Genomic DNA, 14,983 nt, shown 5'->3' on the forward strand with positions numbered 1-14,983 from the left:
AGCAAGTTAAGTATACTATATATATACTATATATATATAGTTAAGTATATTATAGAGAGGAAAGATTTGATTGTTTCTTTGTATTGAATAAGCTTTGAAATGACTTAGACGATTTATAAAATTCTTTCACTGTTAGGAAGGTACACTATCCCCGAGGCTATATGTTATCCTCATGTTCCTAAGGGAACGGGAACCACGCGGGTGAAACCATGGGGCGTCTGCTTTGAAGACCCTTCACCAGATGGACTGACGACATCGAGTGAGTCGCAGGACTTCGCTGGATGTGGGCGGCTCAGGATCGTGATGTTTGGAAGTCATTACAAAACTAAAAGGTCTATTGCAGTAGACGTCCATCGGCTGATATGATAATGATGAAACTTTAATCGATTTAAAGTATTAATGGCCTACTCCCGGGCACGTAAATTGGAGCTTTAACCTATCACGTTGCTCCTACACAGATTGGTAGGTTCGCAAAATTACAATCGAATAGCGTTATATGTATGTAACCTTGTCATTTTGTAGATTGGGATTAGTGCTTTTCTAAACGAATATTATAAATACGTAAAGTTTATGAGGTTGTAGGAGGTAATCTCTGGTTCTACTAAACCAATTTTGAAAATTCTTTGACCAATAGAAAAGCATAGTTATTTGTAAGAATCATGGGCTATATCTTATCCCCGTATTCCCATGGGAAAGGAAATTACGCGGGTGAAACATCTTGGCGTCTGCTGTATACCATATATTTATTTAGGTGCCTACATAATGATCGACATGATAATAAACAGTTCTTCCAAAAAAATAAACTTACATCACTGAACGATAAACATTTTAATGCCAGCCTAAACAACGCAAATTACAATTAATTTCTACATAATGAAATGTACAAGAACGCGGCTTTGAACTAATTGAATAATATGATTGACGTGCGACCGCTCTCTGGTGTTAACTGTTACCCATCCAAGGTCGGCCTATTCCCATTTGCTCACTGTCGCGCACATTTGAACGACCTGCCCTCAATGTTGCTCGTCAACAAACGTTATTTCCAATTTACTATCTTATTAACATTTGCCCCCACCTCTACCCATGTCATAATTTACGAATCGTAGTATCCTCTGAAATACTCGTAAGGCTACGTTTACATTCTTATTGATATAATTCTGAGTGCTCGGTTTTCAATTTCTAGTAAGAATATGAATCTCGTCATATTAACCCACCACCCTACCTCAATATATCAGTATACTAGCAGACGCCCGCAACTAAGTATGCATAAAATTCAGCGGTTTACAAATTCCGCGGGAACCATAGCTTTTTCCGGATTAAAAAGCTCTGCTTTAGCTTCTGCTTCTGCTCCAAGATATTATTTATCTCTATACCAAATTTCATCCAAATCGGTTTAGTAGTTTAGCCGTGAAAAGGTAACAGACGGACTTACTTTTGCATTTATAATATTAGTATTGATTTACAGAGCATGCTTTCTTTTTCTATGTTTTGCTTAGATTCAAAACAATATTTAATTTAGTTGCAGCATTTTTGTTGCCACATTTTGGTTACTTAGAAATACTGGCTTGATATAAAAATATTGAATTTCAAGTATGCATGAAATGCATAATCTCTTTTTTCCGTTAGATCCCCTTCGTTACTGTCAATTTCAATTTCTCTCGTATCTTCATCGAGGTTTTGAGGTTTACGATTTCACTCAACTCTCCTAAATACGATACTTATCTGTGAATGCATGCATTTGTTGTTTAGTTTGGAATTCGTTTGATGTTGTTTGATGGCTTTGTCTATATTTAATCTTTTAAACAGTTTAGTTATTCAACCAACCAACAACTGTTTAAAAGTTTAACATATTTTAAATCTTATTTTAAATAATTAGGTATAATTAACTATATTAAATCCGCATTTCCCTGGAAATTTAAATTAAATTCTCAGTTAGTTGTAGTTATAGCTTTAGTTTAGTATTCATTGGTTGAAATATTTAAAGTGACTAAGCATAGATTCTAAATGTCTAATCTCTAAAATTAGTATTACGTAGGTATAACGTTTAAAACTACTCAATGCCAGAATCAGTAGAAGAGAAAGATGATTTTAGTATAATGATAAACCATATTTGCAACTTCCAAATCACATATCTGTATGTTTTAGGGTCGAACATTTCGTAGCGAGTGATCGCTTCCACACAAATAGGTTTTCGCTCTACTGGTTTTACGATAAGTAAACATTTTATTGGTTATTATCGTAAAGTTTCCTGCGTACCCTACATAAAGCCAATTTATTTTATTCATGATATAGACGGAAATTGACGCGTTACCGTACATTTGAATGACTGCAATCATATATATTATTCAAGTCATAAAATATCTATATCCTGCAATTGTTCCGGGTCATTAAAGCATTAATTAATATCTATAAACTCGTAGTGACTAGTATTTATTAAAGTTCTAATTTCATTATTGCAGTCTGTTGGAATATTTCGATGTCTATGTATATAAAATTAATCCATGTGTATGAACAACGTAGTTCTATACAATTCGCTTACGAGTTGCATAATACGTTTTAATTGACAAATACCTGATATCATCATTATCAACCCATATTCGGCTCACTGCTGAGCTCGAGTCTTCTCTCAGAATAAGAGGGGTTAGGCCAATAACCCACCATGCTGGCCCAATGCGAATTGGCAGACTTCACACACGCAGAGAATTAAGACAATTATCTGGTATGCAAGGTGAGGTATATTTTGGATGTTTGAATATTTTGATAATAAACATTATTGAAAAAGAAACAGACCACGCGCAGTATAATAAAAATATGTTTGTAAATTTTTAGCAAATTATTGCCTACGAGTATATGGTCAAATATTGACAACTAAACAGTAAACGGTTTACTGCAGATTTTGTAAATCAAACGATAATTGTCGTTTGTGAATACTTAATAGCCTCATCGGCATTGGCGTTTGCCGGGGAGAATGGAAGGTTGTCGATGGACGCACCTCGGCTTAGGACTATTAAACGTATAATTTGCAACGCAGCTGCATTCCCGTCCTTACCTATCGTATATCATGTAATTTTAATGACGTTGGTATGCCCATTCCTCGAAATTTTATTGGAAGTTCTGAACTAATTTAGAAACTAAGTGAGATAATTTGGGTCAATGTAGAGTAAGTGCGAGTTAGTAAAGATGCTTTAAATAGTACACTTATTATAATAACTACGTTGTAAGAATATATTTATCATGTAATGGCTTCACTTAATCGAAATCTCCGGCTATAGCTCTGTTAGCCTTGAAACTGCGAAGCCCGCCATGTTATTTAGATGTAGGCAACATAAATTCAAAGGGCAAAGGCGTGGTACAACGTGTTCCAACTCGTAAATGTAAATCAGTAGGCGCAGCAGGCGACCTCTTAGGTGTTTTGTTCGTGAATTACATATTTATTGCACCTCGATCTATTGCATCTTGACTCTAGCGTACGGGGATAGGCCGTGACTCGATAAATCTCTCGCAACAAAAGCGGGTGATTAATAAAATGCGTAAACCGTCAAGACGTTACCGGGCGAAGGGTTTATGCGGTCTCGCTTATTTATTGTGGTAGTTGCTAGAAATCCAGCTTCGTGAAATGAATGCAGGACTCCTATTTTTCAACTAATAGGATCAAGGAAAAATCGAGGGAATTGTAATTTCTTGACCCAACTTATGATCGGACTTTGTCGGGTGAAACGTTGTGCTATGTTCTAACTAAATGCAATAACTTTCTTCATGTCGAAATGAAAGGAAATAATGGAAACCAAAATGCTGCTTCGCGTCGCTTAACGATGTTTAATGACATGCCTTTGAATTTGCATCCTGGTGCCCCAAGTCATGTCCAACAAACCCACTAAAGACAGACATATCTTATAGGAGAAACAAAACGAAAGCTTGTAGACTCAGAATTTCAAGTGACACAATTAAGAGTATTTCTTAATAAGTATCTCCTGCAAAGTTTTTGCTAACAACGTGCAATTATTGCGAATTGCTTTGAACAGCACCTGTATACGAAATCCGCGTGGGAATCCGTAAGCCCCCAGTTGCGAAACCGTGCCTAACTGGCGTTCGCGCCCGTTGTTACAAAACTGCATTGCCACTAACGACCGCGGTTCGATTGACGATAGCTTGTTTCGTAGTACGAGTAACAACACTGCATTTGACTGAAATATTTTAACCGCCTTCTAAAATGTTTATTTAGATTTTCTCAAATGAATTGTTTTATATGATCTATGATCTATATGTCCATCAGTAGCAGTAGTAGATGTCCTTCGGCTGATGATTATGATTTATTCTAATTTCTATATTAATATGCGTCAATTTGACAGTTGCAGTTTCGTTGTACTTTATGATTATTTTAGAAAATCGGTAAAACTGTTTTAAAATTTTTAATTTGTTAATTCTAATTACAAAGAGAAAATAACATGTGAATTTGTGTTTTTGAAACAGAAAAACTAAGTGTAGTGATTATGGCTGTTCTCGATATATTTTGTACAATGAATCATTGCACCTCTTTTTGCAGATTAATCTACAGTTATTTACTTTTAAGGCCACAAAATTAGTGTTAATGTAATATTTATAACCTCTGATTCAAAACAATTTCCTAAATTTTTAATTCACTAGTTCTTGTTGTTTTTATTTAATGCTCCAGATAAAACAACAAAAGTGCCTTTTAAATTCTTTGAACAAAGTTTTTATTTAATCTAAAGGCAGACGGGTGGTGAATTATTTTGTTTATTGAGGTTGCCACTGGCAATGGAATATCGCAAAAAGTCGGTGATCTATTTTAAATGAGTAACAAAAAATGGTAGCAAACAATGCAATCTCACTTGGTAAATACCACCGCTTGTCCATTGTTTGCACAAATAGGTGGCTAACAACCGGTAAACGCTGCCTCGGTAAATGCTTTCCACTGCGCACCGATTGTGGACAATTTGGCTCTCTAGCGCCATTGTGAAAGTAAAATCTAGCCCAACGGAGTGACCCATTTCCGAACATGTGCATACAAAATTTAACTTATTGTTACAGTTCGACGTAGATCATTTGCTTGAAGGTACAAGTTATGTATCACCAATCTAATTCTCAGTAGCTCTACAGTTAAGGGACTTCAATCGAGTGTTTTAAGGTTTGTTCGACGTCGTCTTACCCACTCCTAGCACGGGCTATTTATTTGCTTAGTTTAAAGCGAAAGTGAAATCGTGGTCATGAGTAAAGACATGACTTAAAATAAACGGTTAGAACTGTCCCGTTATCGTTTTGAAATATCTGAGATGATACCTGATAATGATATTGATACATGCAATCTAACCTGCAAGGATGGGTTTTAGTGCTCTAATCAAATTATTGATTCCAGTGTATCTTAATGGAGAGCTAAATTGTTTGCACTTACGTAGTAGAATATGTATTGATAGAAGGGAAATATTTTGCGACGATCGGCTAGGCTAATACCTTCCTGAAACTTCAGGATTTTACCCAGGTTATAGGTAGTAGTTTAATATTCGTATATCTCCAACACTATAAAATAAAACTGACATATCCAAGCTCAAACACACAAATACAGAGCTTGGATCGCGTTTTTAGTCTCTTTGAAAAGAAAGGAGGTCTTTGCCCGGTCGTGGGTTGTTAAGGGGCTGTTACTTTACTTTTATGTAACACCTGCATGTGTTATAATGTGTGCTTTGTGTGTACGATAAGCGCCTACACTGTTCGTTTAGTTTGCAGTTTTGAACATTTAAAATACATCTGTAATAATGTAACCTCTACAACATTTTAATAATTATCTAATACTTCATTATCAAAATGTATCTACTCTAATCAATTATTATCAATATAGTTACAATATATTTTTATTTGTTTAAAGGCTATATTTATAGAAAATAAATTATATTTGATGAAATCTTGAATTATCGCAATAATGTAAACGTAAAAAAAAAAAAATTAGTAATATTATATCAGATCGTTTACAAATGTTTATAATTATTGATACATAGTAGTTATGTTTTGAGTGTGTAATGTTTTCAACTAAAACTTTTTTTTTGATGAATATTTACATCTCTATATATCTTTGCGCAATTAAGTTTCTACTTGTAATATTTGTTTTAAAAAAAAAGAATAGTCAGAATTTTATCTTGGTTTTTCATTATTTTGCTGCAAAACAATATCGAACATGACGACATTGTGTTTCGTCCGCAAGTTTCCATGTGACTGAATCTATTGTCGAGTCGTGGGATAACTGTAATTACCACAATGCAGATATTTTCTGCATAAATTGAAATGTCGCATAACGTATTGTTGAGTGGAATTGTTGCGTGTACTCGCTTTTGTCCGTGCTCGGATACATGCGTCCCATTTCAACGATCCACCTCGCCGGCTTGCGGGACAAGGATAGAGACTGTGTCAGTGGGCGCAGGTGAACGGCCGGCATACATTCGCTTATCAGCCGGCGACCGGTAGTGACGTCCCGGCACACCTGTCGATTTCTGTGCGCTTTTTTTTTCCTATAAACTGGTTTCGATTTACGTGAAAGCACCAGTTTAATTTATGTTGAAACACATCCGTGTCGGTTAAAGTAGTCTGTAGGGTCACTATGACCTATAGGTTACTTGATATCTCACCAATATAAACTTTACAATATTATACTATAATATAAGTTAATGCTATATTTTTCATCATATTGATTTTATTCATTTTTCTCTATTCTTCGTTTGCTACTATTACCTATTGTTGCTCTAAATCCCTTCTCCTACATGGAGGGAACTCTGGCCCTAGACTTGTCAAGTAGGCTCATAATGATGATGATAATTATAATATTGTTATTTTGAACAGCCTATCTAAAATTTTAGTTAACGTTGCATCTTTGTACACCGAAACTGATTCATTGATCAAGTTGAATTTAAATAACATGACTAGATATAACTATAATAAAATGTGAAAAACAAAAAAAAAAAAGAAAACTTATCGATGTTCAAAGCTACAACATTACGATTTTGTCATCTTCAGACATTCAAAGATAATTGAATCTGCCGCATTGCTCTGAACCAATCTAACCTCTCACGGAGCGTGACTTGATTTAGCCACAACACAACTGCAATGGACATTATTTAGCTCGATTATCGTTTCGCAACAAATGTTATAAATTTAGCATCGCGACTTTATTGCTTAATTCACGTGCTTCGGTTTAAGCAACACATGTGATGTTTAGGCCATTTTATCCGTTGTTTAAAATATTAAACGCAATGTTTAGTCTAAACTAAGGTCAAGGGTACTTATTATTCTTTTATATTTATTCAAAGCGGAGTTTAAATAAACGATTGTTTATTTTTAACTCTGCTTACTTTAGAAGCGCTTTTAGTTATACAGGGTTAATTTTCATAGACTTTCATTATTTTGAATTTTAAATTTAAAAAGCAAAATAAAAATACAATTTGAAAATTATTGCATAAATCATGGTAGTTTTTAAGTTACAAGGATTTGAAAAATTCCCAATGAAATCCTAATTCTTAAAAACTCAAGGGCACTGTACATTGTAGGTAGAGTACTAGTAGGTAAGATATGAGTCTAATATGCTGTAGGCACTTACCTAAAAATCAAGTTCAATGCTCTCTCGCCGCCCGGTGCGGTTCTCGTTCGACGCGATGCGATCAGCTGGGCTCAAGTACCTACACGACTAACCTAGTGTCTAGCGATCACTCATCAATTATTAAAAACTAACTAAGAAGATGGGTAAAGTACGTAATGTCTTTTATTATTAGATATTTTTAAAAAGTTATGATAACAATTTAACACGAAAAACACAATTACTTAGATGATAAATAATTGCAAGCAGGTTAATCATTAATATTGTCTAAGTACCTATTTAGTTTATTTATGAATATTTTAAAAGTTGCTCAAAATGTAGGCCATTTCGTTGAACACACAAACGGGCACGTTTGCCTAAATTGTTTTTTATTAAATTAAGTGTTTCTGTGTCACTTTTAATATCATTAAAGGCTGCACTTATTTTGTCACGCAGATTATCAACACTTTGTGCCTCTTCCACATAGACACGTCTCTTAATTTCACCCCACAAGTAAAAATCAAGTGGGGTTAAGTCTGGAGACCTAGCTGGCCACGGTACCGGGCCTCCGCGTCCAATCCATTGGTTACCGTACTTATTGTTCAAGAAATTGCGCACATCACTTGCGTAATGAGGCGGAGCACCATCGTGTTGATAGTAATAGTTGCGTATTAGGTTTAGTGGCACATCATCTAACATCTCCTCTATGACTCCACTAAGCATATCCAGGTAGGTTGCGCCCGTTAATCTACCTTCAATAAAAATAGGACCCACGATGACATTGCCAATTATACCGGCCCATACATTTATACTGAATCGTTCTTGATGGTAACTACTTTTAATGACGTGTGGATTACTCAAGGCCCAAAAATGTTCATTTTTACTATTGTAAATTCCTACGCGCGTAAACAATGCTTCGTCAGTCCATAAAATATTAACATTTTCATTTGCAAGTAACCACTCACTAAAACGTACACGAGCAGGGCCATCGTTGTCGTGTAAAGATTGTACGCGTTGGTAGTGGTAAGGATGGAGTCCCGTTGTGTTCAGTAACTTCCACACGTAATATTGGCTCACACTAAAACGTCGAGCTGCATCGTTCGTGCTAGAGCAGGGTTTACGTTCGAAGAACTGTAAAATTTCAATTTCCAGTTGAAGTGTAATTTGCCTGTGGCCGCCTCTACCACTAGCATGTCTAGGTGTGGTAAACTGCCCGTAATCTAACAGTCTTTGCGTTGCCGCTAAAATTGTGGCTCTAGATGGCAGCCTGGGGTTTAAGCCTTGTCTCTGCAGCCGAGGTATGCTTTCAGTCCGATATAACACTTGCGCGCGAACTAATCGCTTTCACCACTTAAATTGTAACAGCGCACCATTTCATAAAATTCTCGATTTGAGTACACTGATCGAGACATAACGGTTACGGGTCACTTAATAAAAAACTTAAAACTTTGCAAGCACGCGCAGTAATTAGGTCAAGGACACGATCGTAACTGACTGATTCAATTCAATAATTTAAAACAAAAGCCGCCCTCTCCCCTTCTCCCGTACCGTGCGCCCGCGGTGCGGTGCGTTTGTTGTCGGCAAGACGAAAAGGTTGGAGCGATAAGATTGTTTACACGTGGGACCTACACCTACCTACTTGTTTTGACTAGAGACAGTTACCTACTTACCAGCCGCTTCCTTGCGATAGTTAGGTATCTTTACGCGGTTGGATTTTGCAGTGATACACTATGTCCATACATTGTGTATTTTCATGGAAAAATTATTTCAAAAAATGTCAAAATTAAGGAGGGTTTTTGAAATCATAGATCGATAGTATTATCGATTCTAAGTTATTTCTGAAATTATTGCCAATTTACGAAAATTAACCCTGTATAATAAAGCCACTTTTGTACCTTATGTATATTCGTGGCCACTTCATTGACGATCACCATCGTGTAAGTTTAAATTAGATCTAATAAAAAATTCGATGCAACTAATATTTACTTTAATGTCTACAAATATGTAACACCAATGTGCAATTCGTGCTTAAAATAAAGCATTGTTGTGGAAACCAGTGGTAGAAACCAGTCATCCCTAAAAAGTCTTAACCGTTTCAAGTAAAGGCGCTTAAATTATTAATTCCGTTATATTTTACTTAACGATTAGATAAAATAGCACAACGGAAAATCACAATTGATTTTCATTGAAATATTGATGGTAATAAATGATGTCCTTGAGATTATCTCAGCATCTGTATTGTCTTGTTTAAATGGAAGGTTCGTCCCAATGTCAGCTCGTCGATTTTCTATAAAATCTTAACGACCTTCTTGATTGAAATTTATATACCGTGACACCATTGTTTTCTTTGTCACTTGTTATTTCGTTCTAAAACATTTGCCTAGCAATCATAGTTTAATTGGAACGAATTACAAATTCATAATACTAAACTGGTTCTATTTTAATTTTCAGGTATGCTAAAGTAGCTGATTAATCGAGATACGTGAGTAATCAATATTATCTTATAATTATCGTTAGTAACGCTTTCTCTGTCACGATCCTGTCATGATACGACGGTATCATGATCGTCATTAATGCATTTTATACTTTTATTGATGAGTATTCTATGCATTATTATTATTCAAGTATATCGGCCATTTATTTTTTATATTCAGTCATTCAAACCATTAAAAGATCTCAGTAAAGCAAGTAGAGATGGAAAAATCTTTTTTAGTATTGTAAAGTTTAGAAATCAATTTACAATAACATTTGACATTCTGAAAGTTTCGTCTAGTTTCTTTACATTTTCGTAAAGTTGCACTTGCAAAAAGATGGTTATAGTACTAAGTTACTTGCAAATGCAGTAATATAACATAAGCAATATGTTCTGACACCGTGCAAGGCTCGGTAGGATTGTCATGTGTTCAAATACGATGCACAATAATTTACCGTAATGACAGTTCTGTTGTATATCGTAGCGCAGTGACACAACCATCTTCAAGTGTTCGCGGTTAATTGTTTTGCATCGTCCTCTCCGTGTTGCCTAAGAGGCCTAGTCGCAATGTCATAAAAAGTCCATGACTGAGTGACTCTGTCGATTTATTGCCAAGCTTTCAAACCTAACATGCACGTTACGACATTGCCTCATTTGAACCACAAATTGTTACATCGGTTAAGGTTTAAGAGAAGACTCATTTAACGACGAAAACGACGATTGTCGTATCAGCTATTTCTTTCATCACATCCCAATGTGTCCACATTATGATATCTTTTTAAAACCTATTAAAACCACTTGTCAGCTACGATCCTACACACAGGTACAGATAAACACGGTAAACTATGACATATCTGCGATTTAACAATTTGTTTACAAATTCTGTCTTTTTTGGTACTAGTTAATTACTTCAATATTCTCTTGAAAATGTTCAGCTTATGGCGTCTCTTTTGCATGTCGCTCATCTTCGTGAAGGTCGATAGTGTCCCAACAATGCCGACATAGCACTTGAGGTATTTCGATAGCGACTCATAATGATTTGCCTACTGTTGGCGACGCAACACTTGGAGATAAATACACCTTACGAAAACTGGCAACACGTTTTTTGCACCATATCGTCATTCATCTCGACGTCTTCATTGCTTTCACTTGTGCGAATCATTTAGGTATGTATAATGTTTTAGTTGACGAAATTGCAAAATTTGCAGCACCGTCAGAATCTACTTTTCTGTCGGTTATTTTACCGGATATACTTGGTTGAGTGTTCGCAGGAAACTTCACCATCTTTTTCCTCTTTCGCCTTTATTCCACAAAACAGGAAGAGGCCGGTATTGATGGTATCCTTACGTGGTGGTCTAAAAATCCTAAGGTCCTAAGCAAGTCGTACTAACCGTTTTGCGATGACGTTTCTAATTATTAAATTCTAATTTGCACAGCAAAGTGTGGAATGTCCTTCTTGCTTCTGTGATTTCTGTCACCTACAATTTAAACTACTTCAAGGCAAGAGTGAACATATCTATAGGAGACATATTCTAGGCAAGCAGCTCTAACGTAGAGCTCATTGCTGCTTTACATCAGGCGTCATTGTAGTCAAGCGAAAGCCTGTATTTCTAAATAATAATAGAAGATATAAAAAACTTTGCACAATTTACCTGCTTGCTTATTCATGATATGAAAGGTGCCCTTCGAAATGAATTTGACCTTTATGTTTGCCATGATATTTTTGTCCGGGTAATATTTTTTGGTATCGGTATAATTTGCGGATGATGTTTTCGTGACCTTTGGAAATATAACTTTGTTACTCGTGATTTGCGAAGGGAAAATATATCTGTTTTATATTGGGGTTCGTATCATCTGATTTTATGTTTAAACGTACATATATCTTTTTGGATGTCTTTGATTTATTTGATGCGAACAATAAAACCTGATTTGAAATCAATCATCAAAAAATTGTATGATGTCAGACAGTTTTTAATCTAATGTATAGAATGCGCCGAACTTCTAGTCCGTATGAAGTTGTAACACGCCAAAACTGTGTAACGCAAGTTTTCACACCGTTAGGGTGATTTTTTACAATGTGCAGTCAATACGCTATGTGATCAGACTAGAATTAGACGCTTTCTATATATGTATTAGCTGACGCCGCGCGGTTTTACCCGCGTGGTTACCTTTCCCGTAGGATTACAGGGATAATATATAGCCTATAGCATTCCTCGATAAATAGGCTATCTAACACTGAAAGAATTGTTTAAATCCGACCAGTAGTTCCTGAGATTAACGCTTTCAATCAAACAAACAAAATCTTCAGCTTTATAATATTAAGAATAGATACCAACATTGAAATCTGTCTCACATCATAAAATTTAGCATAATTTGGATGTTTGTTTATTATTTCTTTATTCTGTTTAAAAATAACAGCGCTCTACACACTACAGGTTAAAAATAGAGCGTAGTTATATAAAACCTGAATATTAAAGCATGTTTTCCTATAAGGTATTTTAAAACACATGTAATAGTATTTACTCTTAAATTGTATTGATATTAAATGGCATGACGGTCGCAATCATGTCGCATGAAAGTTTATAATTACGGAGCGCGATCAAGATTGCATACATTGCTAATGTCTTGTTGACACGCCATGCCCTTGTGACTCGCGCGGGTCTATTACAGATCGCTCGGTTACAATCGTAAACCTTGCAATTTGTTATTGTTCGTTGTAAATCTGACTTTACACCTTTGTGTGTACCTACTCTTATTTTGTTTTTTATATAATTTACATTTTATTACATTGTAATATACATTTTGTACAATTGTTAGGAGCACTTTCTTTAACAAATTAGAGTGCTAGCTAGACATGTTTGTCTGTGACCGATTGATTCTAAGACAATGATTATTAATGAAACTCAAAACTCATCATTCTCATCAGTAGCAATCCATTGTCGGCTCACCTTTGAGCACAAGTCTCCTCTCAGAATGAGAGGGGATAGGCCAATAGTCCGCGCTGGTCCAATGCGGATTGGCAGATTTCACACACGTAGAGAACTAAGAAAATTATCCGGTATTCAGGTCCTTTGCACCGTTTGAGACACTTGATTTTTAATTTCTCAACTCAAACTCAAAACTACTGGACCGATTTCAAAAATTCTTTCGCCATTAATAAGCTATATTGTCACTAAGTAACATTTAGGCTATATTTTAACCCCGTATCCCCATATCCCTGGTATAATCTCTGTTGAAACTGCGAGGTTCTGCTATTTAAAACATTGCACATTAATGCATCAAACTTCTAGTCCTCTTTGAAGATTTACCAATTCTAAATTTATTTGAACGTCTCAGGTAGGCATTAGTTTGAGTAATTAATTTGAGCATTAAGTAATCTAACTTGGACTGAACATTACGAAATTATGGGTATAACTTTAGACCCGAAAGCCTCGAAGTAAATTGCTTCTAATTACATTATTGGCATTTCTGTTAAGCGTACTTAGATCTCCATTGCAATAAAAATAACATTCGCGTCACGGTAATTTTTTATTTCTACTACTTTTTTCTTTCTTGGCTTTTTATTTAGTTTCTAAAAAATGCAGTTTGTACTTTAATGAGGATCTATGGACCTCACTTACGCCACTATTGTCAAAACTCCATATTTGGCTACCTTACTTACATCTTGAGGAAACCTGCATATCAGAGAATTTTCTAAATTCTCTGCGTATGTGAAGTTTGCCAGTTTGCGCTAGCGTGGCTAAACTATTGGCATTACCCCTCTACGGTGAAGGAAAACATCGTGAGAAAACCTGCATACCAGAGAATTATCTTAATTCTCTGTGTGTGTGAAGTCTGCCAATCCACATTGGGCCAGCGTGGTGGACTATTGGACTAACCCCTCTCATTCTGAGAGGAGACTCGAGCTCAGCAGTGAGCCGAATATGGGTTGATGACGATATGTAACCACGTATGAGGAACTCATTTACAAGTGTTTCCACAAGACACTGTATCAGGAGATACGGTATATTGTCATGGTACATAACTACATACGTACAGGATGCGTCCATATTTCCAGATTCAGTTGCATCCATGTTTGCAGTAGTAGCGGCGTTATAGAGTAACAAACATCCAAACATCCAAACATCCATATAAACTTTCGCGTTTATTATAATATTAGTGGAATAGGGATTTGGGAATGCATTTAATGTATTTGAACGCTTTATTAAAAGCTCTCGTGCGAATGAGGGCTAAAACCGTTGACACGACCTGTCCGAAAGGTCGGTCGAGAAACTTTGAAACTCAAAGCTCAACGTTTCGAGATCACTATCTCTAATTATCTCTCTCTCTGAAAAACTGAATTCCACGCGGACTAAGTCGTGGGCGTCCGCTAGTTAAGTTATATAAGTTCGCCAACTCGAGCGTTCTGGGTATAAGATAATTCACCTTCCCTATAGGGGAAGTGGAAGGAAGGAGGAGAAGGAAGGCCTGGCACTACTGTGGGCCATTAAAATAGGCTATACTAATAAGTAATTTGGCTGGTGGGAGGCTTCGGCCGTGGCTAATTACCACCCTACCGGCAAAGACGTACCGCCAAGCGATTTAGTGTTCCGGTACGATGCCGTGTAGTAACCGAATGGGGTGTGGATTTTCATCCTCCTCCTAACAAGTTAGCCCGCTTCCATCTTAGACTGCATCATCACTTACCATCAGGTGAGATTGTAGTCAAGGGCTAACTTGTAAAGAATAAAAAAAAAGTAATTACTAATATGCAATCTCAATCAATTGTCTACACACATGTCATAGAAATAGAAAGGTTCTGTCATTTTACTCGAACTCGTAGGTTTAATTAAGAAAACTCGGCGTAAATGGCATGGTTTACGACCACTCAGCCATGCTTAATTTACTATTTATAATTAAATTTCTATTGAAACTTTCGTTTTTTATGTTTAGGA

The 14,983-nt window shown here is 36.0% G+C and overlaps 1 protein-coding gene across 2 annotated transcripts in view; it reads left to right on the forward strand.

The window, feature by feature from the left end:
• LOC112050357 (CCR4-NOT transcription complex subunit 6) overlaps positions 1–14,983 on the forward strand; it is a 264,366-nt gene that overhangs the window by 99,499 nt on the left and 149,884 nt on the right. The window lies entirely within an intron of this gene.

This window comes from Bicyclus anynana, chromosome 10, assembly GCF_947172395.1.
Source record: "Bicyclus anynana chromosome 10, ilBicAnyn1.1, whole genome shotgun sequence".
NCBI lineage: Eukaryota > Metazoa > Arthropoda > Insecta > Lepidoptera > Nymphalidae > Bicyclus > Bicyclus anynana.